The sequence below is a fragment of the Furipterus horrens genome, unplaced genomic scaffold, assembly GCF_987537825.1.
Source record: "Furipterus horrens unplaced genomic scaffold, mFurHor1.1.pri manual_scaffold_10, whole genome shotgun sequence".
Taxonomy (NCBI): domain Eukaryota; kingdom Metazoa; phylum Chordata; class Mammalia; order Chiroptera; family Furipteridae; genus Furipterus; species Furipterus horrens.
In genome coordinates, this window is record NW_028327180.1 from 48,637,734 (window position 1) to 48,662,964 (window position 25,231).

Sequence of the window (25,231 nt, forward strand, 5' to 3'; positions counted from 1 at the left end):
CAGAGCTTCCAAGTCCCAGGGGAGTGTGCAGGGCCAATTCCGACCCTCCCAGGAAGAGCTGGGCAGCATTACCACTGTGAACCAGGACCCTGGTGCTGAGGCTTGCAGGTGGAATGTTGGAGCCAACTTTCCAGAGCCATCCTTTAAAGTGGGCTTGAATTGCCAGTCCTGCTACAAGTCTGAATCACACCTTCCTGGGACCTTGTCTGGGCTGGGAGTACCCGGTGGGTGGCACCACTTGGGTATTGCCATGTGACTTCCATTGCCTGGGCTTTTGTGCCAGGCTAGAGTGTTCCCTCTGATCACACGGCAGCTTCCGGAGCTCAGAGGCAAGATGACAGTTTGTGGCCCAAAATTGTAAAGAAGTGATGGCACACATCAGGGACAAAAATGCATGTCCTGCTACACTTTTCTCAGCTTGCCTTTATCTGCAGCATCCATCCTTCTAACAGCTAGGGCCTCTAGTCGGGCCCTGGAGGCCCAGGAACTCGCCTTCCGAACATCATCTGCACCTTGACTGGATCACTCTCTGGCCATGGGGGTGCAAATTCTGTAGACATGGGTGGGGGGGGGTTGTGTGTGTGTGTGTGTGTGTGTGTTATAGACACGGGTGTGCATGTTTGTGTGTGCATGTGGTGATTCTCAGAGCCAGAGCTGAGACTCCTGTGTTTACACCAGCCACCTTTCCCAGTCAGCATCTATTGTGGGGTAAGAAGCAGGAGAGAGGACCCTCCTCAGCCCAACTCAGGGTGCCAAAAGAAGGGGCTGGGACTGCTCTTTGGCCTCCTCTGCAGAGCTCAGCCGACCCTGCGCTTGGGAGGGAGGAGACCTACCTGCCTTGGGTCTCAAGACAGCATTGAAACTTCCTGAGCTGGTCCCAGGAGGGTGCTGCCTGGCTCAGGCAGCATGCTCAGTTCTGTGCTCTTCTTGGCTAGTCTAGAGATGCCCCAATGGTGATGGTGGGATTGGGGGTAGTCGAGGTAACTGCCCCTCCAGCTTCTGGTGCCTGGGAGCAGCTCCTCACCAAGAAGTGATGAGTGGTTTTGCTGGTCAGCGTGGCTTGTTGATTTGAGTCTTGTTAACCTTGCACTGTGAAGGCTGCTTCTCAAGGCCTCAGTGTCTAAGATGGAAGGAACGCTGGGATCTGGGATCACTCAGGTAGCTACTTGGGCCCTGACCCTGGGTGGGTGTGCCTTAGTCAAAGCACGATTGTCAGCAGATCACCTTGTGCTGAGCCACTGCCCTCATCAGGCCTGTGGCAGGGCACTGCTGCCTACTTGGGGGCTAGTGACAGGTACACAAGTGAGCCACAAGTCAGAGGGATAGGACCCACCATCCTTGTGTCACCCGGGAGAATCTGGCCCTGTCCGGGGCTGCCCCCTCTGCTGATACCCCCAGGCCCATAGGGCCTGTGGAGGAGGGCGTAAGCCCAGCCACAAGCTGTCCCCATTCAGTCTTCCTCTTCCATCAAGGGTGCCCCCCAGGCCTTTCCTTCCACCCAAGGGATAGAGCCCCCATCTTGCTATAAGCTACATCTACTAGCCTGAACCCCATACTTCTCTGACCTCTCCAGACCCACATTACTTTTATCACGCTGCACATTATGTTTGTTTCTGTGTATTTATTTAAGCCTTTCTTTGCTTCTAGGGCATTTTGTATGTAGAGCAGTTGAAATAAGAACCTCAAAACTTAATGTCTGTCCCGATGTTAAAGTGCTTTTAGTGACCACTCTGTTATCTATATATGTGTAAGGTTAGGATAAGTTTTTAAGTTTACAATTAAAAATTTAGTACTCGATATTTAATATTCCACTTTAGCTTTATGAAAGCCAAACCATGTGTACGGTTTTGAACCTCCCCTTTACTGCAGCATCTACCAATTACATCAAGCTGTTATACATACCTTCCTGTGAGTCCACATTCAGTGCTTCACAATTTCGCACTCAGTCATAATTGTAAGACAGGTAGCAAGCAAGCCAATAGGGAGATGTTGCACGTGTCATAAGTGTTTAGAAAAAGCAGATAAAAACTCCAAACTTCAAATTACAGGGCATGCAGTAGTAGCAGGATTCCTGTGGTCAGGTCAGTCGCTGAAAGCTGGTCAGACCCTCCTGTGCTGTTCCCACCTCTTCCTGTTAGCAGATGGTCCCGACCCTGCAGGTCTGGGCTTCTGGTCCAGGAGGTGCCCCAGGTTCCCTCAAAACCACAGCTGCCTCCTCCTGCAGATGCCCATGGGCATGGTGGGGGCCCTCTCCCTGGGGGTAAGTATTCCCTATCCCACTTAACTGGGAGTACTGGCAAGAAAATTGGATAAGGGCAGCCTGGCACAATGGATATGCTTTTGGTTGCATTGTCTCTGTTTTGTTAAAAGGTTTTTAATAAGTATGTTTGGCATAATATCTTCTAATGGGTTTGTGATTTGGTTTTAGCAGCCTGTAATTTCAGCTGGTGCTTTTAATCAGGAAAAACTTATAAATGCAAAATATTGTTTAAAAGACATAACCATAGAAGGTAGTTTCTTGTTTGTGAATTTCTTTTTCTTTGTATTTAAAGTAAAATCATTTTCAGTAGCTGTCACTCACTGTAGTCTTGTTCTGCCTTGTGTCCCTGTCCTGTGCGAACCCACATAAGCTCTTGCCTGCCCTGCCCAGCCAGCAGGGCTCCAGGGGCTTATGCTGATCAGCCAGGCATAAGGACACAGATCCCATTACCTGGACCAGAGGACCTGTTGGAAACAAGCCTTCCCCTCTGTTGATGATGTTCCTATTGTCCATCCCTGCTTGGAAGGCAAGGAACCCCTGAGACATCCCATGCAAAGCCTGAAGCATTGTCTGTTCCTTCCTGGCCTTCAACAAGACTTCCTCACACACCTTGGCCAGCCTCCATGTATCTGGGTTTATGTGGGGTTTTGGTTTTTTTTCATATTTCTTTTTGAGGTGAAAGACACAAAATTAACCATTTAATGTGCAGAATTCAGTGGTATTAAATACGTTCACAATATTGTACAGCAGTAGCTCTTTATACTTATAGAGCTTTTTCATCACCCTGAAAGAGACCCTTTGATTCCATTAGCAATCACTCTCCATTCCCTTTCCCCTACCCTTGGCAACCACTAATCAGTTGGCTTTCCGTATGGATTTGCCTGTTCTGGATGTTGCATGTAGATAGGATCATATGATATATGGCCTTTTGTGTCTGGCTTCCCTGACTTAGCATGGTTTTCAGGTTTATCCACATTGCAGTATATCAGTGCTTCATTCCTCTTTATGGCTGAGTAGTATTCCATTGTGTGGATGAACATTTTGTTCATCTGTGGGTGTTTGGCTGCTTCCCCCTTGTGTGTGTGAACAGTGCTGCAGTGGGTGTGCTGCACATTTTGTTTGAACATGTTTTCAATTGGGTTGTGCTGTTTTTTTAACGTGCTGAAATGGTGCTGGGCTGCCGCTTGTGCTGCATCAAAGCCCTCAAGTAGTTCTCGTCTCTGCATCCTGAGCCTCAGTTGATTGCTCCTGAGGGCACGTATGAGTACTCCTTTGGGCCATGGTTCTGGGGCCAAAATGCTGTCCACTGCATGTATGGGTGATTCACCCCAGCATAGTGACACTGCTACCCCACCTTTGAGGTCTGACTCCCTCTGCTCCAACCCTGCCATCCTGGGCTCAGGCAGTTTTTCCACTAGGGGTGGACTTCTGTCAGCTGGATATAATTTCCTCCACTCTAAAGTCTCACAGTGTCTGTGTAGGAAGTGTGTCCTGAGCTTGCTCAACTTGAGCAATGCCTTGAGCTCACAGTGGAACCAGCAGGCTGCTCCTGTGATGGCCACTGTTATGGGAAGAGGTCCTTGACACAAGAAGTCACCTCAGCCCTGGCTACCCAGGGTTAGGCTCCCAGCAGCCTCCCAGGGATCTGGCCCCCTCACCCATACACAGAAGTGAGTGACTTTCCCACAGAGATCCTCCACAGTCATCTCACTCCTGTCGTCCATGCAGCTTCAGGAATCCAGTACCTAAGGGGTTGTTTCAGTGGAAACTCTCCTAGCGGCCACCTCACATCCCCAAACATCACAGAGCTTGTTGCAAGTCAGGCCTGCTGACAGAAGTGTGACAAGGCATAGTCTGGTCCCTCTTTGCTCATGATGTGGAAGAGATACATGTGGAGGAATGTATATGAGGGACACAGGCAGGAGCCATCAAGCTGAGATGCAGTGGGAAAGTCCTGAAGCAGGAGATGTAAGAAGATAATGAGGAGCCAGACAGGAGGCACCCACATGCAAAAAATCTGCATGTTGTGGCCAAGGCAGGCAGAGCAGTTGGGCTCAGGTCGGTCGGGGCAGCAGGACAGTGCCCTGGAATGCCTGGCTGAGAAGGCAGAACCTCTTCCAGTTAACGAGCAGTTGCCAGAGAAGTTTGCACAAAACACCAGATATTGGTGAATGAGGAAACACTGCTGTGGTCATAGAGTTTTGAGAACTTCTCTGGTAATTCCAAACAGGTTTCTTCTGGCAGAACTGGTCAGTGCAAAGGGACATTGATTGGAGAAGTGGACAACAGGTGGTGGCCATGTGGCTGAGGGGAGGACAGAAGTGGGCCTCATAGAGGCCAGTAGGTGGCCAGGGCAGCTGGCCTAAACATCAAGTGGCCGGGACAGAGGTCATTAGTGATTCCTGACACACACATACACACACATCAGTTCTCAGAAACTTGCTGGTCACCCTGCCCATTCATTAGTGATTCCTGACACACACACACACACACACACACACACACACCCGCCCATTCATTAGTGATTCCTGACACACACACACACACACACACACACACACCCGCCCATTCATTAGTGATTCCTGACACACACACACACACACACACACACACACACACCCGCCCATTCATTAGTGATTCCTGACACACACACACTCTGCCCATTCATTAGTGATTCCTGACACACACACACACCCCACACCCCACCCCCAGTTCTCAGAAACTTGCTGGTCACCCTGCCCATTCCTGGCCATCTGCCAGCCCTCCCCTAGCCCCAGTCATGTCTCCCACCTGATGTCATCCAGCCTCTTCCTTGCATGGTCTGGGAATGTTCTGTGCTCCCTCCCACCTGTCCTCCTGCCAGAGGCACTCTCCCTGTAACTGCTCAGCATCACCAGAATGACTGGCCCAGGCCTGGCACATGGTGAGTGGGTCCGTGGGGCAGCCCAGGGGAGGAGCACATGGAGCAACTCCAGGCAGGTCCAGCAGATACCATGTGAACATCCGTTTAAGCTGTCCACAGGTGTCAGCATGCCCAGTAACTGTAGCTGGATTCCCCCCCGAAATACAGGACCCTACTGTCCTTTAGGGGAGCAGGGGAGTCTAGACCTCATTCATACGCCCAGGCTGATAGGCTCTAGGGGGCCTGAAAATTGAAAATGTCCTTGATGTGTATTGATTTCATCCCTTTGCCTCTTTGAGCTTTGGGTTTACATTATCCCTGCAAAGAAAACTATTCAGGGAGAGGCAGGAAGTCCTGCCTCTGTGGTCCAGCCTGTGTAGCACCTGACATCACTTTTTTGATTTGAACCTCACCCAGCCTCCTCTCTCAACACAACCCCAGTTAGCTCAGAGCTGTGTACTGGACATGGGAGGAGAGGTGCTGCTAGTGTCAGAGAATGAGGTGCCCGCCCCACCTGGAACAAGGGAACTGGATATTGAGGGCTATGGAGGCCTCACTATCCATCCCCACCCTACCCTCTAGGAGGGGGCCCTGGGGAGGGGGGCAGAGAGGGGTAGGACGATTGCTTACAAGTTGAAATGTTTATTTCATCCCAAATTCATGCTCACACAGTGAGATTACAGTACAATTTGTTGGGAAAGGATTCATTTCTATGTGAATTTGATTTTCTTTGCACTTTGATATTTGCAATGCTTTTTTCAAGGACCAGAAAATAGTTAAAGGAATTATTACAGTGATGCTTCATAAAGAATATAATACTCTCAACACATTACAGCTGCTACAACAAATGTCATTAAAAAAAATGGCATTCTTGAAGTCCTGGCCTGGTAGTTCAGTTGATTAAAGCGTCATCCAAAGTTGCAGGTTTGATCCTGAGTCAGGGCATATAAATAAGTGGAACAGCAAATCTCTCTCTCTCTCTCTCTCTCTCTCTCTCTCTCTCTCTCTCTCTCGCTCTCTCTCTCTCCCTCCCTCTCTCGTCAATTAAAAAGAAAAACAAAGCATGACATTCTTAGTTTGTGAGAGACAGATCAGTGCCCGTTTGCCCCATCCCTGTCCTGTGTGCTGAAAAGCTCTCTGAAACACAGCTCTCTGGAGATGGGTCACTTTGTCAGTGTGTGTTAGCTTTGTCCTAAGTGTCATTTCTAACCCCTATTCTTGCATTTACTGTCTATGTAATGCGGAGTTCAGACTCCATCTGCAGTTAGGTGCATTCTGTCCAGAGCGAGTGTCCACGTGGCCCTGAATTAGTCTTGCCACCAGAGTTTTGAGCACAAACGCTCCCTAACGGGTTAAGTACAAAACTGCTCAGAAGTGTCACCGTGAACCGGAAGTATATCTCCCATTCTGCCTTCACCTGCTTGTTTCACCAGTTACTGTTGGCTACCTGGCCGATCCATGCTCCACCACCAGGGGGCGCAGGTGGCCTGGGCAATGTCCCCACAAGGGAGGGAGAGCAAGACACAGACCCCAGTGTGGCTAGGCTGTTATCATCTGTAAGAATGTACAATGACCTGCACCTCAGGGCCTCTCAGTTTCCCACCTGTAACTTTGGGGGTGGGAGATGCGGGTTCCCAGAGTTCTCCAGGTGTCACGGCTACACCATTTCCTCATTACTTGCCAAATATTTATTGGGCACCTATGGGGTGCTAGGGACACCGCAGAAACCACATTGGACAAAGTCCCTGACCTCAGGGAGTGGACATTCTGCCACGAGCCCGACAAGGGGCCTCAAATAGGAGTAAGCACGGTCCCAACTGTGAAAGGGGAGTAGCTCACCACAGGAGGGACAACCAAGGGGCATGTGGGGGATGCTGTGACAGGACAGAGGGGAAACCTCCCCTGACCAGGCCAGTCAGAGCTGGACAACGTTGCAAACATCTGCTACATGGCCACCAAGATGGGGATCTGATGAATGCTGTGCTCACTACTTCAAAGCCAAGCATCTGGGGCTGGGGCTGTCAGCACTGTGTAGGACTGAGTGGCAGCAGGGCCATCAGTCAGATGGTGACAGTGACGGAGATGGGGTCACTGACTCCACCTATAACATGGTATTCAATAGCAGGTGCCCAATGGCCAGGGCACTTCTGACATCGGATAGGGCAGTGGCTCATCTTGGCCCCAACCACAAACCAACCCCTGGCAGATGCCTCAGAGCCAGATAGATCCCTAATCTGAGTGCCCCTAACCCACTGCCCAGTGGCCACCACTCTGTTTCCTGAGCCACCCCCTCCTCCGGAAAGGGGACTTCATCTCCAGAGGAAGTTTTTCCTGCCTCCGGAAAGTTCCTCTGTCCTCTAACCAGGACAGAGGGAAGTCCCAACTGGGCCACACCCAAATCCCTCTTTTGCAGGATCTATTTCTCTCTCAGCAACTAGTTCTCACGCCCAAAACCTTGAGTTAAGGAGGTTATTTTTCAGGGATCATTTGCCCCTCCCTGGCTGTGTCCTGAAATGGCCCAGGCCCCAGGTTTGGCCTGACTGTGGGTCTGTGGAGCACAAGGCCAAGATAGGCTTTGCACAAAGATAGAGCTCATGGCCATGTTGGTGAGCCGCTGTGACAGGACCAGTGGCCCATAGTTACATTGTCTTTCTCCAGAATATTCCAACCTTTACACTTTATCTGGTGCTCATAGCCAGTGAGGATGACAGAAGGGGGAATGAATGCTGAACATACTCCTATCCTTCTCTTAAGTCCCATGAAAAGGGCCAGAACCTAAGTCTGGTTCCAAGTCCACACTACATGACATGTGTCTGTGATGTGTGGGATGCCAAAGGCATTTTGATCAATGTAGTGGGAACATCTAACAAGAGTTGGGGGCACCCAAAAGAATCATCAATTCGTGGTCACAATGTGGGGCCAAAGTGAATTTTTGAAGCTGGTTTGTTTCTCTCTCCCAAGCCACACTAGATTCTAACTTTCATATTTGACCAGTTCCTCCAAAGGCACCAGGTCATGGGTCCTGTGGAGTATTTAAACCTAGGAGTGGCCCAGCACATGGAAGATGTTCTAACACTCTGAGATATACTTATATTAAAGGAGTATTTCAAATCTAACTGGGTACCCTGTGTTTTCATTTGCCAAGTTGGGCCACCCTAGGAGCTCAAGAACATCTTTGAATAAAGGAAGAGCTGGAAGACTACTGAGTCCAAACATGGACTTTTACAGGGGCAGCAGAGGTCACAGCACTTTGCAGCATGCTTACTTCTTCCTCTCAGAGTAAAATCCTACCTCCTCCCAGGCTCCTGTGTCAGTTGGCCCTGTGCTCACTGCCACCTCTGCCCAAAAGGCTTGTCCCTGGGCTGAGTCCTTGTTAAGATTAAGGTCTCTGCTTAAATCTACAAGCCTCCAATTTCTGTCCTGGCTGGAGTTCTCCCTGGGCACAGTGTCACAACCTGAGATTGCTCTTTTTCATTGTCATTAGTAGCTTAAGTCACCTTGTTCACTTTGTCAACCTGTCCCTCCCTCCTTGACTTGCTTACTATGGCATCCAGGCATCCAGGATGTGACCACAGGCCTCTGAATAGCCATGAGTGACAATTCCAATGGGGAACCTGAGCCCTTGCACCAAACCTCCTGCCACAGGTCTCATCTGCCCCCAAGCTGCAACCCCGTGGCTCTCAGTATCACCTGCAGCAGAGCAAAGGTTTCCAGACTAGGGGGTCCTGGTGATTCCTGCACTAGTAAGGTCAGTTAGTCTGTAGATGTGGGCAAAGGGTGATGGATGACCTTTCATAACCCTTGATATGTAGAAATACTCCTGACCCAAGGATCCTAGGACCTTTGTCCTTTTTGGAAGGGTCCAAGGCAGGGTGGACCACAATGTGGGACTGATGGTGCTTGGTTCTCAGGAACATTCTAGAGACTGGAACCAAATCCCAAAGGACAGTCCTGAGTTACTGACTGAGGGTGCCCACTTCTGTGGTGAGAAGGATTCCCCCATTAGAACACTTGCTTTCCATAAAATCAAAGTGGATCTCTGTGTATGGAATAGAACCTCTCTGGTGGGATGTGCAAGACAGAGACTGGTGATAGCAGCTGCCTGTGGGCAAGGGGACAGGGGACTTAAGAGGGATGTCTCCTCCCTGGCACCGTTGCCCACTGCTCTACCCCACAGTGCCTGGCCTTTGTTAGGGGCTCACTGAATATTTGCAGAATACATTAATATACAGTCAACCATCAGTATCATAAGAGATTGGTTTCCAGGATCCCCACAGATACCAAAATCTAAGAATGCTCAAGTACCTTATATAAAATGGAGTAGTATTTGCATACAATCTAGGCATATCCTCCTATATACTTTAAATAGTGCTTATTCTCCAGTATACTTTAAATCATCTCTAGGTTACTTATAATACCTAATACAATGTAAATACTATGTAAGTAGTTGTTATACTGTATTGTTTAGGGAATCGAATCGAATCGGCAGCCGTCCGTCTCGAGAGACGATGGTGTAGCTTCTTAAGAGTCCATCTGCACCGCCGAGAATGGTTGTGCAGTCCGACTCGGGAGTGACACGGTATCTGTCTCCTCCCGTGTTGAATCGACATCTTGCGATGACGCTGGAGTGTCCTCTCCAGTGAACCTGAAGCTACAGAGCCTGGGCAGGGTGATATGGAGGGTCTGCTGTTGCCCATGCAGCAGACCCCCCCTCTCTTCGCAGCTGAAGGGTCCAAGGGAAAGACGGAGTCAATACAGCTTGGCTTCAGGTGCGCCGCAGGAGTTGCCGGTGTTGACTACAACGTCAAACCGCCTTAGGGACTCCGGCTCCGGATTTTTTGTCGGGGTTTACTCCCTTAGCCTTTCCCCTGAAGAGGTATGCCGCAAGGCAGCGGAGGTTTTTTGGAGTCAGAGTTTTCCTTCTCTGATGTACCCTGACTGGAAGATCGAACCAGCGACACTTAGCTCGCAGGCCGACGCTCAATTTAGGGAATAATGACAGGGAAAAAGTATGTACATGTTTAGTACAGATATAGTACATGTCAGCAACAATGTATTTATTTACTTATTTTTTTTTTATTAATTTACTTTTTAGAGATAGGGGAAGGGAGGGAGGAAGAGAGGGAGAGAAACATCAGTGTGCCAAAGATACATTGATCGAGTGCCTCTCACATGCCCCCAACTAGGGACCCAGCCCACAACCCAGGCATGTGCCCCGACTAGGAACTGAACCGGTGATCTGGTGATCTTTGGGTTCACAGGCCTTAGCTCAATCCACTGAAGCACACCAGCCAGGGCAACAATGTAACTTTAAAATAAAATATTTTTGATCTGCAGTTGGTTGAATATTAGGATATGGAACCCTCTAATACCAACTATAGCAATAAATGAGTGGACCCTTAAAGGGTTACTTTTCCAAAATAACAAATAAAATGGGGGCACTAGGTATTATTTTCTCATTCTAGGCCACCCTCTCAGTGCTTACCCTACCTCTCACCCAATGCCAGCTTCATGCCTACCCACAGGGGAGGAAGAGGGGAAAATCTGTGCTGACCAAACAGAATCCTATGGTTTCCATGTCTGGGGGCAAGTATCTCTCTCCCAGTTCTCTTGCCTATGCTTCAGCAGCAATCCAGGAGAAATTTCTAATAAAGAGGACCAGAGCTTTGGTAAGCAGATGGGTCAGAGCCTGGGAAGCAGTAGGAAGGACAAGCTTGGCAAACCCAAATGAATTATGTAGTCCAAAAATCTTAGGAAGCAGTGATGGAGGAGACATTTTGCTGTGTGTACTTGAACTGCCACTGTCATTGAGTGACACTGGAGGACTTCAACTTTTGTGCTTATACTATCCCCACTGGTATTAACCAGCTGTCATTTTTTGTTGTCATTGGGCATTTTTCCTTGTCCAAAACTACACCACCAACAGGAGATCTCTGCAGGCTGGCACCCATCAGGCCCTCATTTTTCTACCATTGAGGCCCTGCCTTCCTTGCTGCCTGTGTAGTCAGCTGGTTCAGCTCCCATTTCCCTATTTGGTTGTGAATGTCACTTAGCCAGTTTGCCCACATGATTTCTCAGACCCATGAAGACACACCTTGATGCAGAGAGATGCAATCACTGCTACCACTGAGGAAAGAAAAGCCCATTCTTGGTATGTCAGAAGCCGTGCTCATGTCATCCATTTTGGTGGGGCATTTCATTCCCTCTGACAAATGCCCATTTGCCTTGGATTCTTTGAGCATACAATTTCCCAGAAAATGGGACTCTTGCTTATGTTTAGGATTCCAGACTTCATGGACATACCTTAATCCAACATCTTTGCCTCCAGGCAATGCCTTTTTCCCAGAGAATCAAAGAAATTCTGTGCATTCCTAAAATAAAAGGTAAGATGTCATTATAGGTCCTGACATTTCCAGAGATCAGTGTAGAAATTACACAGGATAACCCTGAAATAACCTCGATTTGTTTGCAATCTCTCTTTGACAAAGTTAATTTAGGTGGTCTTGATTGAGGTTAGGGCCCCCACTTGCCCTTTGCTCTTGAGTTTGGAGACTCTATTAGATCTGTATCTAGAACCTTCCCACAGCTTGCCTAAGAGAAAGATAAGGCACAGGGAGTTTTAGGTTCTCAACAAGGCTCTGCTTTGCACAAGGACTCAAGGGTACAGGTTCCCCTTCTCCCCTTTTCTGTACATAGGCCCAAAGTCAGATTAAGTCAATGCGAGCTTAGGATCCAGCCACCAGCCATAAAGTAGCAGTGGGGTATGAACAAGTCACATTGCCCTCTGGACTTTTTAGTTTCTCATGTATAAAATGAAGGGGTTGGACAATGACCTGCTCTTTGATTCCTGTTCAATTCAGTAACTATAAAAGCACTGAGGGATTACTTAAATGAATAAGGCTGGATTCTTGCCCTCAGAAAGCATCCTGATTGGTGACTTGAATGATATGAAAATCTCCTGAGGTCTTCTGTGCAGCAGGCATGGCGAAACTGTTTGACCTCACAATCCTCATTGCAACCTTTAGAGATCGGTGTTCTCACTTCTGATATGGTTGAGGAAAGTAACTGGCATAGCTAGAGAGTGGCAGGTATGGGTTTGACCCCAGTTTTGCCAGCCCTGAAGAGCCAAGTGTTTATTATCCACCCAGACTGTGTCAGACACTTGCAAAATGTGGTGTATACCAGAGGTGTAAACAAGGGGTTCTGGGAACACGTAGCCTTCATATTCCCTAGCCAAGGACTCTATTAGCCTTGCCACTTGGGTCCAGGCTCAGGTCACTCAGGGAGTCAGGTCCCATAGGGGCCTGACAACCTCACATCCCTGAGACTCTCAGATTTTATTCTTTTCTTTTCTTACAGGAATGTCAGCCCACTTGTAACAATAACAATAATCCTTTCCACCCTAGTACATTGCTTCTGGTTTACAAAGCACTTTCACATCCATTATCTCATTTAATCACTTCCTCCTCTACATTCCTACATTTTCTTGGTATCTCTTTAGTGGAACATTCTGCCTTGCCTAACAGACGTATTTTCCTTCATTGTTCATCTTGGCTCACAAGTTCTGTCTTATAATTCAGGTATCTCAGCCTCTCGCACACTTTGGTGCACAAGGTAGGGAGGGGGTATAAATTTGGCATATAAATCCTCACAGGGTTGTAGGTCTTTTTCATTGCTGCCTTCTTCACTCCTTTGAATCAATGGGCATTTCGTTCACTACTAAGGGCAAAGCTGGGTTCTTCAGCAGAAAATCAGGCAAGGAGTTCAGACTAACTGGGGGAAGACAGAGGTGAAGGCCTCTAATACCTGGTAAGATAGAGTACCTGCTACAGCAGAGTTTGAGCGACTGATTAGTTTTGTCTGGGGGAGGGTGGAAAGCAAAAATACTTCTTGGAAAGGCCCCACACAGTAGAGAAGGAAATTGGGAGGCGGAACAGAACCAGAAAAGGGCCACAGATTTGACCATTGGGAAAGTGCAAGCAGTTTCAAAGGAAAATTCCCCTCAAAAAAAGGAAAAAAGGCTAATTGCATAACTTTTCCAAATGGAAAGTATAACTCCCCATAAGTTTCTAGGGAAGAGGAGTCAAATGGTCACAATTCATAGGAAAAACGGTACCTTTCCTGAAATACTCTGATACTGCTTAGAGAAAGCTCAGGGAACAAAACTTCCTGGCATTTCTTTAGTAAAAGCAGTGAGGGGGGGGGCGGGGCATGGATTTCCTGCAATTCCTCTGTTGAGGGGTGCTTGAGGTTCAAGTTTTCTCCTCTGGTTGGGGGGTGGGGCACACAAAGTGGAATTTCCCAACTTATCTTCAGACTGGAAAGCCAGGGGCACAAAACCCCAATTGCTCCTCAGACAAGGAAGAGAGCCAGTGGGCCCCCAATAATGCTCAGAAGAGGCGCGGTATGCTCCCCAAATACTGCTCGGGAAAAGCAGTGAATTTGCGGCCCTGAATTCTCCAAGTTTTTATTAGTAAAGGGAGCAGGAGACCGAGCCCTCTCAAGTTTTCTAAGAAAAGAGAGCTGGGGTTCCGAATCTGCAAAATCAGCCTCATCCTGGCAATTCTGAGAAAAGTGAGCAAGAAAGAACTTCCAAGATTCTCTTCAGAAGAGTGGCCAGAAAGCAAGATTCCTTAAGATTCTCCTCAGAACTGGGGCCAGGTAAAGAATCCCGAAGATGCTCCTCAGAACAGGAGCCAGAGGAAAGGATCCTCTAGACGAAGCTCGGACCCACACTACTCATGAAAGAGCACAGTGGCAATGAATCCCCTGGAGAACAAGGAGAGGCGACAGCCCGCTCAGTCTCCTCAGAGCGCGCCTTACGCGACCCCGCCCATCACCCGGCGTACCCGCTCCACACCCGCCCGGCCCAGGCTGCCTCCGGTGCATTGTGGGTGGGGCGCCCCTGCTGAGCACTGCGGGGAACCCCCTGCTCAGCCAGTTGTCCGTCGCCGGGCGGCCCAGTCTAACCACCTTCCAGGGTCCGAGCAAGCTGGCCTAGGATTGACGTGTTTCCCAGGCCCAGCCCTTCGCGATATTCCCGCCCCTAAGCGTAGGCCTCGCCCCTTCATGGCTCTGATTGGTCCTGAGGCCCGCTCCACTCTACCATTGGCAGGCAAACTGTCAGTCACTCTGTCCCGCCTCCTCGGGACCGCCCAGGCCACCGGCGCAATCCCGAGGGCGAGCCGGCCCGAGCGCTCATTGGCCGCCGGGCGCTGTCCATCGTGAGGCTGGTCACGCCCGCTGTGGGGCGTGGATCACAGAAGCCCCGCCCGGACCTCATTGGCCTGCGTCGCCGCCACTCCGCGAGACGCGCCTCAACCCGGAAGTGTGCGAAGCGAAATCTGCCTAGCAACCGGGGAAGCCGGGCTGGGAAGCGGGCAATTTCAGTGTGAGACTGAACAGCTAGACAAGCCGCGGCTCTGAGTGCGGCGCGGCAGCTCCTCCCGCCCGAGGTCAGCGCCCTAGCGCGCGCACGCGCACCCCCGCCACCCGAGCGCGCCTCGCGCCGCCCGCGCAGTCTGTCGGTCCGCCGTCCGTCGTCCTGTCGCCACTGCCACCGCGGGCGCCACCTGAGGGTAACTGCCGCCACGGGATCCTAGCGAACCGGACCCGACTCCGCTGTCCAAGGCCGCCCGGAACCCAGAACTGCCCTTGGAGGCGCCGAGCAACTTCGGTGAGTGAGGGGCCAGAGCCGCTGGTTGCGGGTCCCCGGCTTCCGGTGCCCCGGGCTTCTCTGGGGCTTCCGCTTCTCCGAGGGGACCGCCCCGGTGTGTGAACCCCCTTGTCTGCGGGGACTCGCTTCTGTGAGGGAGACCCCAGCTCTGAGGGGTTCCCCGCCTCTCTGAGGGATCCCCTTTTCTGAGGAACCCCACCTCAATGAGAGACCCCACTTTTCTATGGGGTCCCGCCTCTCTGGCTGCCCCTTCTCTGATGGACCCTCCACTTTTCTGAGGGACCTCGCCTCTCTGAGGGCCACTCCCCACTTCTCTAGGACCCCCTGTCTGCCTAGGGATCCTCCGCTTCCCTGAGGAATCCGGCTTCTCTCCGGAGACATTCCTGCTTCTAGGGGACCCTTCCCCTCACTTCTCTGGGGGACCTCCACCTCTCTGAGGAGACCTCCCGCTTCTCCAGTGTTCAGCACCTGACATTCTCTCAGGTGATTACAGCTTCTCTGAGCTGTTGTCCCACTTTTTTGATGTGTCCCCTTTTCCCCTACTTTTCTTAGATGTTCTCTCTGCTTTTTTGTTCGCACTTCTTTGGGTGACCTCCTCCTTCTACCAGGTATCTCTCAATTAATCAGAGGTGTCCTGCTTCTGTCAGAATCCTTCCTGGAGGTGCTTCCTACTTTTCTGAGCTGTCCCCACTTTTGTTGGGGTTCCCTGCTTTTTGATGAGTGCCTCCACTCACCCGAGAGGTACCTGATTACTCTGAAATGCCCATACATTTGGCTGGATCCTTAGTTTTCTGAGGAAAAAACTGGTCACTTTTCTAAAATATCTTTCATTTCTTTTGGGTTCCCCACTAATCTATGGATGCTGCAGTGTTTGGAGGGGTCCTTCGCTTTTCCAGAGGTTCTCTCCCTAATATGAGATTTTTCACTCCTAGAGGCTCCTCATATCTCTGAAGTGTGCCTTCACTATTCTAAAATATCCCCTCTTCTGATGGGAGATATGGTAGATTTCACCAATTCTCTGAAGGGTCCCCTTGTATTCCGAGGGGTTTCTCTTCCTCTTGCCTGAGGATGTGTCTCATTTCCTGAGTTTTTCCTCCTCATTCTCTCTCTTTTTAAACATTTTAAATTATTTTATTTTTATTTTTGATTTGTCTTTTCCCTCCTGATTCTTTAGGGGAGAAAATTTTCCCTCATTTCTCCTTGGAACCTCAAGATTCCTTTGTTTCTGTTTGTGGCACCCACTTCCCTCTCTCTCCATTCTGGAAAGAAAAATGTGCTTTCCCATCAGTCTTCTTTCTTGCCAGATTGGGGATTTTCTCTGGACTTTTACCTCAGCTTCCAGGGACCTGAGAGATTTGGTGGCAAGAAGGGAAATTGAGAAACAGGAGGGGGGGGGAACAACCCCCAAAATCTAAAACAAAATACTGTTTTCTCTTGTCCTTTAAGACCTACTAGATTTGGGGGAGCAGGAGCTCTTGCCAAGATGACCATCTTGGTTACTCTGCTTTTGAGCCATGGGGCCACCACTGTGTTGTCAGGTCAGCATAGAGATACGAGGGACAGGGCTGCAACATTGTTCACCCATTATCACACTGTCAAGCTATGGGACTGATGCACTTCCTATCCAGTGCCTTAATTCTCCCACTGCATAGTGTAACTCACCCCTCCAAAAAAAGGTGGGGGGGGATGCTCCTTCATGTCTTCTGCTTCATTTTCTTAGGCCCTCTGCTTTACCCCTTGATCTCTAGAGACTCCTCAGTTTGTAGGCCACTCCGGTTTGATAAGGCAAGGCAAGAAGCAGGAAATGGGTCACCTTAAATCCAGGAAGAGTGGAAGGGAGGCAAGGGACAGGGGTTTTGACTTCATTTCTCTTACTTTTAGGTGACTTCAATCTGGCCAAAAGAAGTTTTTACGTTGCTTTCACAAATCTCGTGGGTACCTTTTTTAATGGCCCACCCTAGATTCCAAGTTCACTCCAGTAGCTAATTTTATCTGCTTTGTCAAACACAGAGCTCTCTGGAGCCCAAGTAGATGAATGCTGGCATTGAGAGATGGTCCAAAGGACAGGAATGAACTCAGTTTGAAACCTGAGTAACTTGTAACCACTTTGTGTCCATGCACAAGTTTCAGACTAAAAACATGGAGAGAACGTTCCTGAAGTGGAGTTTTGAAATATAGGCTTGAACTCCTGTTTGGTTTAGTATTTCGAGTTCTTCCTCTGATTCTGCTAGAACTGCAGGTCACTTTACAGTTTGACTTAAGTCTGTCTCTCTCCTGTTTGTTTCCATCTGGGTCTTGCTTAATTTGAGTTCTTTGTGAAGACTCCTGCCGAGGCTATAATTTGAGTTCTAAATCTGTCGGTGGACCGTGTGGACACAAGTTTCAACTCGAGCTATTTTCTTCTGTAGAGAAGTGCTTGGAGAGTTTCCTGGGCCCTCTGCTCCTGGGGTATTCAAGTCCAGGCAAGAAACTGCTGCAGACCTGGTTGCTCTTCTACTGCCTCTTTCTGGTCAGTTGTAGGCACTGCCCTAAAGGGCAGAGGAAGAATGATGGGAAGTTGAGGGTTTAGGGTGCCCTGAGACAGAACAGAGAAGTGCTGGCATGTACTTATTATTTTAAATGAAAGAGGACCAACGAGGTAGAGTGTTAGAAAGGGAAAGGAGAGCTTTGAAGTCAGAAGGAACTGAATGAGATTCTGGGACTCTCCTCCCTAGTTGTGTGAGCTTGGACAAGTTATGGCATAAAATAGGCATATTACTAAATATTTTAGGGGTCACAACTCTGTGAATGTTTGTAAAGATGCTTACAGATGGAAAGTGCTTCCCGGACATACAAATGGTATGAATGAATGAACCTGAGATAATGAATGAGAGGTGGCCAGCACAGTGCCTAGCACATGGTTGGTGTACAATAAAGGTTGGTTGTTGTGCTGAGGAGATTAGGGTTCTGTTCTGCATTCCCAGGCCAGGAAGCACTTGACATTCTGCCAAGGCTAAATATGCCCGAAGAGAAAGAAAGTTGATATATCTCTTGTAAAGCCCACTGGCCTGAGTCTCTTAGAAATTTTGTGTTCAGATAGCAGATGTGAGGTGGTTTGCTATGTGGGAGGTATTTGTGTCTGCCTTGGCCTTGTCTTCTCCCTCTGTAAAATGGGGTAATTTGTGAGTTAAGGGCAAGTAAGGAGATGTATTACTGTAATTAGACTGTAGGCAAGATAGAAGATTATAATGAAGAATTGTGGGAAGAAAATAGGAGAACCATAAACCTAAAGGATCATATACATATTTTGGGACTGGTTGAGTGAATGATGAGCAGCAGTTACCTGGTGAGTGATCTCATACATTAGAATCTTGAAATAAGAACTGTTCTTTTAAGGTAATGGATCAGATTTGGGGACAAAAGACTGGGAAAGCCATGTACAAAGGCATTTGACGCGACACAATAATAGTACTTTGAGAGGGCCAGTGTGTGGCTTAGTGCCCATGAGGAGATCAAAATTCACCTTGAGCTCCCAGGATAGAGAGAGCTGTGGAGATGCTAACGCTGCCTCTGGGGATGCGGGTGAGGGCTGGGGTGGGCAGGACAGCCTCTTTATTTTTTATTTTTGAGAGGATTCTTTCTTAGCAATTAGTGAAAGCCCTAAAATCATGGCCAGGAGTTTGGCCCAGCCCTTTTCACAGATGGCACTTACCCATGATAGCTAAAACCCAGGGGGAAATAATGGGTGAAAATTTGAGCTAGACGCTCATTGACCTGCTCCTAAGTTTGAAAAAAAGTACCCCCTCCCCCGAAATATCCCCACTCCCTCCCTTCATGTCTCTGTCTCTCTCACATACACATGAAGTGACTTTACTATTACTATTGAGGCCAAGAAATATCCACCAATCTTAAATTTCTCTTAAATCTTTTAAGGACAGTTATTACATTATATGAGAAAGGAGCAAAATTTATTATTATTTTTAATATATAAAAAGTAAGGTGAACAACTTTAAAGGGAATTTAAAATTTGAAATTATGCTGTGTCTCTTGTGTACCACAGACTTCATTTTGGTGGATAGTGGCGCCATCACCAAGTCTCTTTTATCTAACAGGAAGTTTTTTTAAACTTTTTTTTTTGAATTGAAAGATCCTTACAGCAATAAAAACCCTTGGATAATTAGAATGATATTGATCTAGGTACATTTATTAGATGTAATGTAACATGGTTATCCGTTGGTGGGCAGCTCTAAAAGGCATGTGGGTCTCAACACTGCCCAGGCTTCTCTGGACAATAAACTGTTGATTTATATAACTGAAATAGCTGGGGAAGTCAGGGTTTCCTTCCTGTTAGAGATAGCACAGGGGGCATTAAATCCCTGTGGGAGAAGAAAGAAGCTGACCTCTTTTGGAATTGGGAAATAACTACTGTATGGAGCTGTTCTATCCAAATGAATAGTGTTTTGTTTTTGTTTTTGTTTTTGTTTTTTATTTTTACTTATTGACTAGAGAGAGAGAGAGAGAGAGAGAGAAGGAAAGAAACATCGATTTGTTGTTCCTCTTATTTATGCATTCTTTGGTTGATTCTTATATGTGTCCTGACTGAGGATCAAACCCACAACTTTGTTGCACCGGGCTGACGCTCCAAGCCAGGGCTAGATGGTGTTATTATTATTATTATTTTTTAAGATATTTTTTTTTTTTTAATTTTTAGAGAGAGAGAAAGGGAGGGAGAAAGAGAGGAAGAGAAACACTGATTGGTTACCTCTTGCATGTACCCCATCTGGGGACTGAACTGCAATGGGGTTATGTGCCCTGACTGGGTAATTGAACTGGGGAATCCAACCAGCGACCTTTAGCTTTGTGGGCGACGCCCAGCCAACTGAGCCACACCAGTCAGGGCAAGATGGTGTTATTTTTAATTTCTGATATTAAGTTTGGCTTTATCTTCTCTGTAGCCCAGCTGCCTTTGTTGAATACAAATTTATTCCTCCAAACCGGCCTATAAGGGACAACTGAGCTCTCAAGTAAGGGCTTTATTTACCACAGGTTTTCCTCTCTGGCTGTTAGGTAGGTTGTTATTGTTGTTGTGGTTGTTGTTTTAAGTGCAACTTAAATTGGATTGAAAAATAGAAAGTGTGAAATATTTTGGCTCATGTAATTCCCTATGCCAGCAAATAATTCATCATTGTTTGTGTGCCTGCCATGTGCCAGGCATACCATGCTGGGTGCCTGGGGCCTAGCAATGAGCAGGACAGATGCGTTAGGCCCTCAAGGAGCTTACATCCCAGTCACAGACAAGTAAAGGAATGAATGAACAAATATTGAAGGGTTTCTTTGGGAATATAACTGGGTTTGGGGAGTTTAGGATGGAGGTTCTTAGAAGTTTAGAAGTAAAACCTCACCACCCTTCGCATTTCCTCAGTGGGCTCCTTGCTTCTGTTTCCTCCTATAAGGAGGCAGAAATTATGGCATTTCCCAGTTAGTTGATTGTTGCCTATTGGCACTAGTTGATCCAGGATGACTGCCTGTAATTAAAAACATTTTTTTTTTTTAAATTTATTTTTACAGAGAAGGGAAGGGAGGGAGAAAGAGAGGGAGAGAAACATTGATGTGAGTGAGAAACACTGATCGGATTCCTCTTGTACGCCCCCAACCCAACCCTGACTGGGAATTGAACTGGCAACCTTTTGGTTTGGGGGATGATGCCCAACCCCCTGAGCCACACCAGTCAGAGCTCTGGCTGTAATTTTGGAGTAACTAGAGAGAGAGTCTGGGATGGTCATGGTCAGGAGCATTTTCAGCTTTGCTTTTCTTGAAGTTGGTGGCAGTGTGTTTTTGGAATCCTGTGGCATTTCTTCATGACAGTGCATATTATGCAGAGATAAATAGCTCTAAAAGCCCTTCCTGCCTTGTTTGAAATCTTTAAAAAAAATTCTGGCGAGGGGAGTGCTTGGCTGTTTTATTTTTCGCAAAGGAAAAGTGAGATTTCAAATAGGTTGCTTTGTTTTGTATTGGTAGGTTCATGATGAATGAAGTTCCCTCTGTTCTAGGGTACCTTCTTAACACGGGGTTTGGGGAAACACTATTTTGACTTTTCTGTGTTGTGGCCAGCTTTGATGTTAGTTCATATAGGTCTGTTACATGATAGGTGCTTTCCTTATGTAAGTGTATTGGTGAGGGAGCAAGAGAGGGGTAGATATTCATTTGGAGAACAGGCTCCAGGGGAGAGGAGGAGAGTTTCAGGTTAGTCTGTCTTCTTTCCTTCCACCTAAGTACTGATTCTGGAGGTGTAGAGGCAGGCCCAGGCCGGAAATGGGTGTGAGTAAGTAATACAACTCTGCATGTGACCAGGCTCCCACCTCTGGGTTCTGCTCTCCTTGGGAAGTGGATGCTTGCTTCCTCCTCACTTCCTGTTCCCCAGCACTCCAGGCTGAGTTCTTGGGCCCCAATTTGGGCATAGAAAACACCACATTTTCTTTGGTAAGCCAATTTGTCAGAGTTAGGAGCACCTGTCAGTTCTGGGGCTCAGCTAACGTACTCATAAAGTCAGAATTCTGGCAGGGTGGCCAACAGGGTGACTTCCTGTTTTATTATCACCGTATTCCCTACAGGAGCTTACCTCTAGAGGGATTCTCTGGAGATGTGTATAGAACTTAAGGAAGCAGAGAGCAGATAGGTCCTTCTGCAAGAGTGTGCTCTTGAAGAATGGTTTTACTATTATTTGTCTTCATGGCATTGTAAAAAAAAGTACCATGGGAGACCCTGTGTGCAGAAGCTTTAGAGCCAGAAAGCCTTGGGTCTGTATCCAGATTTCATCACTTGCTGGCTATGTAACTTCAGGAAAGTGGGCTAATTGCAAGCTCTTTGAGCCTCAGTCTCATTTGTGGGGTAAGGATGGTAAGCACGAAGCAAGCGATCAGATTATTTTAGGTACCTTGTAAGGGAGTTGTTACAGAATCATATCAAGGCTGACTATTCCTCTCAAGTTTAGCACCCAAGTTTGGACAGCTATCTAAAGTAGTTAATACTATCCAAGGGCAAGCCAGTCCACATTGGGGCCACAGGCTGCAGTACATGACCAAGGGGCATAATCTAGAGGTCTCTGGGTTGGCTGATTTTTCTCAGTGAGCTTCCTCAGTTTATTGTAACCTTACACTGGGTGTACTTGCCATAAGGACTTGCAGTGGCTCCTGAAGCATAACAGGGTAACTAGGAAAAAGGCTCAAATTTATATTCTACGTGGCTGTCATATGTGTTAGCAAAAGCCTCATCTTTGACTGGTACGCAGTCTACATGGAGTTTAACCAGGTCAGACACCTGGCTGGCCATAGGAGCTCATACGCTACTAGGAAAAGACAGGTACATTAATTGGCAAGTGCAGCAAAGTGCTGCATGCAGTTGGATGAGGGACGGAGGAGGAGATTTGGAGGGTCAGCAAAGGAAGGGGTGACAGAGAGAGCTACTTGTTAGTAGGTGGCTAGACATTTTGGGGAGAGGAATAATAGCATGGGCACGGGAAAGGACCTGGCAGTGAAAAACAGCCTAGTGAGTTCCCTTGACCTGAGGAGGTTATGCTTATTAAAAGTCAGAGTTTGAACTGGGTACCTTTAATAAGTAAAGCCCCACATAACCCTCAAAGGGAGGAAGCCTTATAAAATGTGCTGTAGTAGGATTCAAGATTAAACTAAAATTATAATCATATTTAAATTGAGCTCTCAGTAAGCATTTTCAATCAAAAACCAAGGATTGCCGGTGAAATCAGACCATCTAGACTCCTTTGTAATGGTATGCAGTCTACATGGAGTTTAACCTCTTAAGGACCGTCAGGAGAACAGATTTGGGGCTGCTTCTGAATTTTTTTCCTTTGAGAAGTGTCATCATTTAAGGTGGTCTAAAATTCTTCACATAGCATAATGGTTTAAATTATTTTTTCTTTTATTATAAAGAGAGGGGGAGGGAGAAAGAGAAATATCAATGTGAGAGAGAAACATCAGTCATTGCCTCTGCCATGCAATGGAAGCTGGGGAACCCACAGCCCAGGCATGTGCCATGACCAGGAATCGAACCCGCGACCTTTTGGTTTGCAGGACGATGCCCAACCAACTGAGCCATACTGGCCAGGGCAATAGTTTTTTAACTTGCATGGCATTTTCAAGGTTTACACTTTATATTTATATTTACAAAGCATCAAGCTTTATATTTAACCCCTACAGTATCTTTATTGAAGGTTGACTTTTGACCTAAATTTGAGATAAAGATCTTAGTCTTCCCAAACCATGAGTTGGTAAAATGTAGGCCTGACTAGGTCAGCATGCATAGAGGGCCTGGTGTTTGTTACCAAGCTGTGAAGGAAAAAGCTAGGTAAACCTGCTACCTATATTTTTCTATAGTGAAATGCTGGGCACCAGGGAAAGAGGTAGGGTACCCATCCTATTAGAAAAACTTGGGAAGAATGTTTTCCCTCCTGCCTATGTCAAGTTGGAAGATCTGCCATTTAACAATTGGGGAGTGGGGTGTGAACTGGATACTAAGCTTTAAAACATGTTTTTCTTCATGTCGAAATCAAGGATGTTTATTAGCAGACTGATGATGTGACTAACAGTTTCTTTACTAAGCAGGTTTGAATAGGTTGATTTCTAGATTTAAAACTGTCATATAGACTTTTTTTCCTGGTAGTTTACTGACTGTTTTTCCCTTTTAATTCTTGAATTCATAGAAAACATGGTTCACTTAGTAACTTCTCAAAGACTTAGGTAGCCATTTTTTTGTAAGCCGTGTATAGACACAAAAGAGATATTCCTTGTCAGCTGGTGACACCTGCAGATGACAGAATGGTAGATACGTTTGCAGTTCAGGATCATACTTCTGAGTTGGTTGTATTTAACCCTTTAGGGAAGCATTTGTGCTCAGAATTCTGTAACAGTGGGACATCAGGGCCGCAGAGAGACTAACTACAGATGGAATCTGAACGCCATATTGTACAGACATGAAGTGGTTCAGAATTGTGGTTAGAAATGACACTCAGGAACTAGTATAAGTGACCCATGGACATGAACAACAGGGTGGGGATTGACTGTGGGAGAGGGGCGGGGGTGGGCAGAGCAGGGGAGAGCAACAGGGGAAAAATGGGGCAACTGTAATAGAACAACAATAAAAAAATAAATTAAAAGAAAAGAAAAGAAATGACACTCAGCCCTGGCTGGTGTGGCTCAGTGGGTTGAATGCTGGCCTGCGAACCAAAAGGTCACTGGTTTGATTCCCAGGCAAGGCACATGCCTGTGTTGCAGGCTAGGTCCTGGTTGGGGGCATGGGAGAGGCAACTGATTAATGTTTCTCTCCCTCTCCCTTAAAAAAGATTTTATTTATTTATTTTTAGAGAGAGGGGAAGGGAGAAGAAAGAGGGAGAGAAATATCAATGTATGGTTGCCTCTCACATGCCCCCAACTGGACACCTGGTCCGCAGCCCAAGCATATGCCCTGACTGGTAATTGAACGGGTGACCCTTTGGGTTACAGGCCAGTACTCAATCCACTGAGCCACACAAGCCAAGGCTCTCCCTCTATTTCTCCCTCCCTTCTACTCTCTCTAGAAATAAAAATCTTAAAAAAAAAAAAATGACACTCAGAACAAAGCAAACACATGTTGACAAAGTGGCCCATCTTTAAAAAGCTATGTTTCAGAAAGCTTTTCAGTATACATGACAGGCATGAACCAAATGGGTGCTGATCTGTCTCCCATAACTCCTAATCTAGTGTAAGAATGTTGTGATTTAAAAAATGACATTGATGCCCTGGCCAGGTGACTCGTTTGTTTGGTTGGAGTGTTGTCCTGTACACCAAAAGGTTGTGGGTTCGATTCCTGATTAGATGACATGCCTAGGTTGTGGGTTTGATCCCCGGATACAGGAGGCAACCGATCAATGTTTCTTTCTCTCTCCCTTCCTCTCTCTCTAAAATGAATAAACATATCTTCTGGTGAGGATTATTTTTTAAAAATGACATTTGTTGTAGCAGCCATCATGTATCCTGAGTATCTTATTTTTCATAGAGTATCACTGTAATAGTCTTTTTAACTATTATCTGGTCCTTGAAAAAAGTACCAAAAATATCAAAGTACTAAGGAAATCAAATTCACATAAAAATGAATCCTTTCCTTTTCTTTCCCAACCATGTGCTCCGCAGTCTCACCATGTGAGCATGAATTTTGGATGAAATAAGAAACTTAAAAACAATCCTCTCTCAGAGATCATGATTATCTTGTCCCTAAACTCAGTGAAAACAGTTTCAGACTTTAGATTACTAAAAATGCAAAGAATGGAAAGTGGTTACTGCTCTTGTTCATAAGTGTACTTAAAAAAAAACTTGGTAAACTTTTGAATGTATACAGCTTATTCTTTTATTTATTGATTTTGGAG

The 25,231-nt window shown here is 47.1% G+C and overlaps 1 protein-coding gene across 1 annotated transcript in view; it reads left to right on the forward strand.

Annotated features, from left to right (window-relative positions):
- Nucleotides 1–14,528: 14,528 nt before the first annotated feature.
- The window catches only part of GATAD2A (GATA zinc finger domain containing 2A), a 105,327-nt gene continuing 94,624 nt past the window's right edge, over nt 14,529–25,231 (forward strand). The window contains exon 1 of the mRNA XM_090290064.1: nt 14,529–14,838. The gene's annotated coding sequence lies outside the window, so the exon portion shown is untranslated. The remainder of the gene's footprint in view (nt 14,839–25,231) is intronic.